Source organism: Chiloscyllium plagiosum, unplaced genomic scaffold (assembly GCF_037043375.1).
Source record: "Chiloscyllium plagiosum isolate Xiang-an unplaced genomic scaffold, Cpla_swu_hap1 HiC_scaffold_8, whole genome shotgun sequence".
Classification (NCBI taxonomy): Eukaryota; Metazoa; Chordata; class Chondrichthyes; order Orectolobiformes; family Hemiscylliidae; genus Chiloscyllium; species Chiloscyllium plagiosum.
Window position 1 is genome coordinate 97,936,256 of NW_028270146.1, and position 5,171 is coordinate 97,941,426.

At 39.2% G+C, this 5,171-nt stretch overlaps 1 pseudogene; it reads right to left on the bottom strand.

The window, feature by feature from the left end:
* Positions 1 to 537: 537 nt before the first annotated feature.
* Positions 538 to 4,907, bottom strand: LOC148149465 (putative G protein-coupled receptor 139; annotated as a pseudogene).
* Positions 4,908 to 5,171: the final 264 nt, after the last annotated feature.

Sequence of the window (5,171 nt, forward strand, 5' to 3'; positions counted from 1 at the left end):
TCATGAAATGTGACATTTCCAATGACTTGATTGGCATCAGGCCTGAAGACCAAAGCAGTGACATAGAAAAAAATATAGAAACGAGGCCTATTCAAACAGATCATGGCTAAGCATCTACCTCTACGTCATTTTTCCAGCACATCACTTTGGAAAGTGCTTTGTTTTGATATTCTGACTAAGAAAGAAACATTAGATACATCTCCCCAGAATTCGAAGTGCCGGTAAAAACTGGATTTCACAAGCATCTGTACAAAGGTGACTTGAATGTTGAACAACACCGTACACAGAGATTTCACAAATGAACAGCTTGCTAAATAGGTGGCTTGCTGATAGACAATCAACAAGGTTAGCTCACGGGGAAACTATATTCATTGCAGTTTACTGTCTTAGATACCTATTAAGTAATTGGTGTCTTGATTTTTAAATAATCAATGGCTGGAGGCTGAGAATCGGTTTTTGCAATTGTTACACTTGAGTGAGTCTGTCTGAGGCCAAACTGCAGAAAATCTCTGCAGCGTATGGAACAGTTGATTATCCTTATACCATGAGGATCCTCTTATTAACATTCCTCTTCAAACACTTCGCATAAAACAGATATCCCTCTGGGTTATAGGTTAAGGTGATAAAGTCGCCTCTCCGCAGCCAGGGAGGAAGCTTTTCCAGCACCACAATGTCGACAGGGATCATAATATCAAGCTTGAGACCTAACTCTTGCTGTGATCCAGTAGCTTCCTGCGGATTCTGCTGGCAACTAAAATGTGTCTGACTGTCAGAGCATTGAGCAGTCTGAATGGGAGGAAAGGAGTTACACTTATTCTGAGGCAGTTAAATGCTACCCAGGCAGCTTCAGTGAAAAACTTGGTGTTGCAGGGCACATTGTCAATTATATATTCAGGTTCATATACAAAGTACCAATTAATATTTTACAGGAAGAACAGCATCTTACTGTTGCAATAACCATAGTCACAGTTTTCTCTGTACAATATATTGTTCTCAACTTATGACAATGAATTGCAATGAATTGATTGGCTTGCAGACCATTGTAAGAAAATCTCCAAAAGAGATAAAGTGTTTGCGAATCTGGGAAATGAAATAAATGCAGTGATCTATTGACATAGAACCATAGAAATCCTACTGTGTGAAAACAGGCCACTTGGCCAGAGAAGTCTACACCAATCCTACAATGAGTATCTGACCCAGACCCATGACCCACCCAATTACTTTACTTTCCCGTGACTTATGCATCTAACCTACATATCCCTAATCACTGTGCACAATTTAGCATAGATAATTCACCTAACCTGCACATCTCTGATCACTATAGCCAATTTATCTTTGGATTGTGGGAAGAAACCAGAGCACCCAAAGGAAACTCACACAGACACAGGAAGAATGTGCAAACTCCACACAGATAGTCACTTGAGGGTGGAATCGAACCCCAGTCCCTGGTACTGTGAGGCAGCGGTGCTAACCATTGAGCCACTGTGTCAACCAATCAAGATTTTTGTGCAAAATTAAGTAGGTAAAGAAGCATAGTCAGTGCTAAGAGTCAGTGTTAGAAAGAGTGTTGATGCTAGGTGTCCTCCTTAAATTCTGAAAGAATTTGACAATTACACTGAATGGGTATATGACTGAATTCTTCAGCTGCTCTCTGAATTTAGTCAAGGTCACTGCATTAATATTGGTGTTGGTGCAAGTACTCAAAAGCTGCATCATATAGCCAAATTGTTGAATGAAACCTGACAACTTATAAACTTTTCACTGTACTCATTTGAGTACGTGACAATAAAGCTAATTCAATTACAGTCTAGGATGTCTCTTATCAGTCAAACGTTTGTTGGTTATTAAGGGTATTAATAAGTAGTGATTCTTAGGATTAGGGTACAAGGAGGAAGACTCAAAGCACAAGGAACACTTCAGCCAACAGAAGCTTCAGGACAGGAGACATGTGTCCAGACAACTAGAGTTACAAATTGGCATTCCAAAGTGAATGAGCTGAAAAGTCACTTTTTATTTCTTTTATACTAGTTATGATAAACTTAAAAACTTTGAATATTTGTGAAAACACATTTGTTTTATGTATGGGTTTTGTAATTATTGGGATGAACAAACTTAGTGACTCTTTCAAACAAATAATCTATAATTGTCATTGATTTAGATCTTACAATTACAGTTAAGCGCACCCCAAAAGTCTTACGATTCTAGAAAACCAGCTTAAATACACAAAGCCTGCAATGGGATACAAGATAAAGCAAGTCAGCAAACATATGACAGATGGCGTTAAATATGGGAAAATATGAAGTTGACCACTATAGTGGAAAGAATGAATGAGTAGATTTGAGTAGAGAGACTCTGGAGCATGCTGCAATTCAGATGGATCTGGATGTCCTTGTACAAGGATCAAAAAGGGTTAACTTGCAGATACAGTAGAAGGCAAAGCGAATATTGGGTGGGTGAGAGTTGCAGACAAGTAGGGAATTTTTGCATAAACTGTATGGGGTAATTGCAGTCTCAATCAAAGGAGGAATACTGCTTGCATTGGAGGCAGCATCATAAACGTTCACTGAAGAGATTGCCTTATGTGGAAAGCTTGAACAGGTTAGGTTAGATCTATACTCAAAGTTTAGAAGAATGAGAGTTGATTTTAATGTAGAATTTTATTGTGAGCGGCACGGTGGCACAGTGGTTAGCACTGCTGCCTCACAGCGCCAGAGACCCGGGTTCAATTCCCGCCTCAGGCGGCTGACTGTGTGGAGTTTGCACGTTCTCCCCATGTCTGCGTGGGTTTCCTCCGGGTGCTCCGGTTTCCTCCCACCATCCAAAGATGTGCAGGTCAGGTGAATTGGCCATACTAAATTGCCCGTAGTGTTAGGTAAGGGGTAAATGTAGGGGTATGGGTGGGTTTCGCTTCGGCGGGTCGGTGTGGACTTGTTGGGCCGAAGGGCCTGTTTCCACACTGTAATCTAATCTAAAAATCTAATACCTGCAGGATCATGGGGACCTGTGTAATCATGAATATTTGCAATTCACCAATAAATGAAATATATAATATTTGTCAGCCACAGATTAGAAAACTACCAGATATAGCAAAGAGTAAAATGATGGAGCTCCTGCAATTCTCCATCTCTGGGCCAGTGTGATTCTAACTCTAGCTGTGATCCAGTAGCTTCCTGCGGATTCTGCTGGCCACTAAAATGTGTCTGACAGTCAGAGCATTGAGCAGTCTGAATGAGAGGAAAGGAGTTACCCTTATTCTGAGGCAGTTAAATGCTACCCAGGCAGTTTCAGTGAAAAACTTGGTGTTGCAGGGCACATTGTCAATTATATATTCAGGTTCATATACAAAGTACCAATGAATATTTTACAGGAAGAACAGTATCTTACTGTTGCAATAACCATAGTCACAGTTTTCTCTGTACAATATATTATTCTCAACTTATGACAATGAATTGCAATGAATTGATCAAAGGTGAAAGTGACAGCGAACCAAACTGAAATGCCTGTGGCTGCAGGAGGTAAAATGTGAGAACATGAAATTGCAGGAGTTGTGACCATTTTATATGTTTGGAAAATGAAAAGGAATAACTGCAAACAATAACACATCAGTGAAAATGACAAGTAGATCTGTTATTGCCATGGCCACCAGATAACGGGTGATACATTCAGAGAGTCCACATTTTCCTTGAAACAGAATCAAAACAGCCACTGAGTTAACTGTAATAAATAGAGAAAACAGAATGATGGATTGTCATTTCCTGGAACACAGCAATTAAATTGGAACATTGATACATCAAAAGAGAGATTGGCCAGTCAGCACATCAGAGCTTATGCTATCATTCAATTAGCTATGTCTGATCAATATTTTACCATTATTTATCTTTGATTTTAAATATACTTGACTATATCAATCATTATTATTTTTGAAACTTAGAATGACCTTTCCTTGACAGTTTACTGAGGAGTGAACTTAAGGCATTTGTCCATCCTTAACATCACCTCTAAGTAACTCTGCTGGAAGATTTTTATTGAGTCTTCTTGTTCTGGAACTTTGACCAACAGAAATGCTTTTTTTTCTATCAACCCCATCAACTACTTTACTCAGGTTGAAGATTTCAGCTAATTGGCTTCTTAGAATTGTATATGCAAGAGAATAAAGGTAAGTTTGTTGAAACTTGGCTCATAGTGTAACATTTTCATCACTAATATCATTCTCATGGTTTTGCAATCCATCCCAATCAGGGTCAAAATCCATTGCGTTGATCTCCATGGAGACCAATCACCTCAAAAAACAAAAGTCACAGTGACAAGCCCAAAGCATCGGACAACAAGATGTTAGGTTTTAAGATATTTACTGCAACATTGAGACACAAATTAACATTAAGTAAGCGTTACTTAGCAGGCAACTAATGTGCTGGACTACAAAAAAGGCATTCTCTATAAACACAACTGAAAATCCCTGACCATTTTATTCTCTTTGCTTCCTTCTTTACCGAAATGTTGTGTTGTTATTAGTCTCCCAAATTTAACAGCATTACTTCTCTCTGCCACATCATGGCAAATCCTCCAGTGTCTGGTAACCCAATCCCTCTTCACCCAACTCTTCAAATCCGCTTTCAGTCTGAAAGTACCGTTTGTGAATCTTGGTCTTTAATGTTTCTTTGAACCAGAAATCTGTGCTCATTGGTCTTCTGCTTGATGATTAAACTGGAAAAAGTTCTTTATGTCCAGCTCCACAGAATTGCACCTGTAGTGGGCCTTCTTCACTGACCTCTCTCTGGCTGACTCTGAGATTCTGAGAGTTCCTGGACAACACCAAGAGCAGCTCTCTCTTTCTCTGTGTCAGTATCATTCCAGTTGATGTGAGGCATCAGCAGTTCGGAACTCGGAGTGATACCCAGGTTAGTCATAAGTCTTAATTTGCAGTTTGACACAAATAAAAGAATGCAAATTTTATACACAAAATACAACGACAAATTTGTTAGACAATTGAGAAAGATTTTACCATAAACAAAAAAATCCAATCCTTTCTCCAGAAGTATCATTGACAGTAATTAAATCTCACTGAAGTATCACTCCTGCTGTAACACCTTCATTTTGAGTCCAATTCCCTTGGACTCCTAAAGTAGGATAAGATCCTTCCTAATTCTGGTGGCCAGGATACTTGTTCCCAG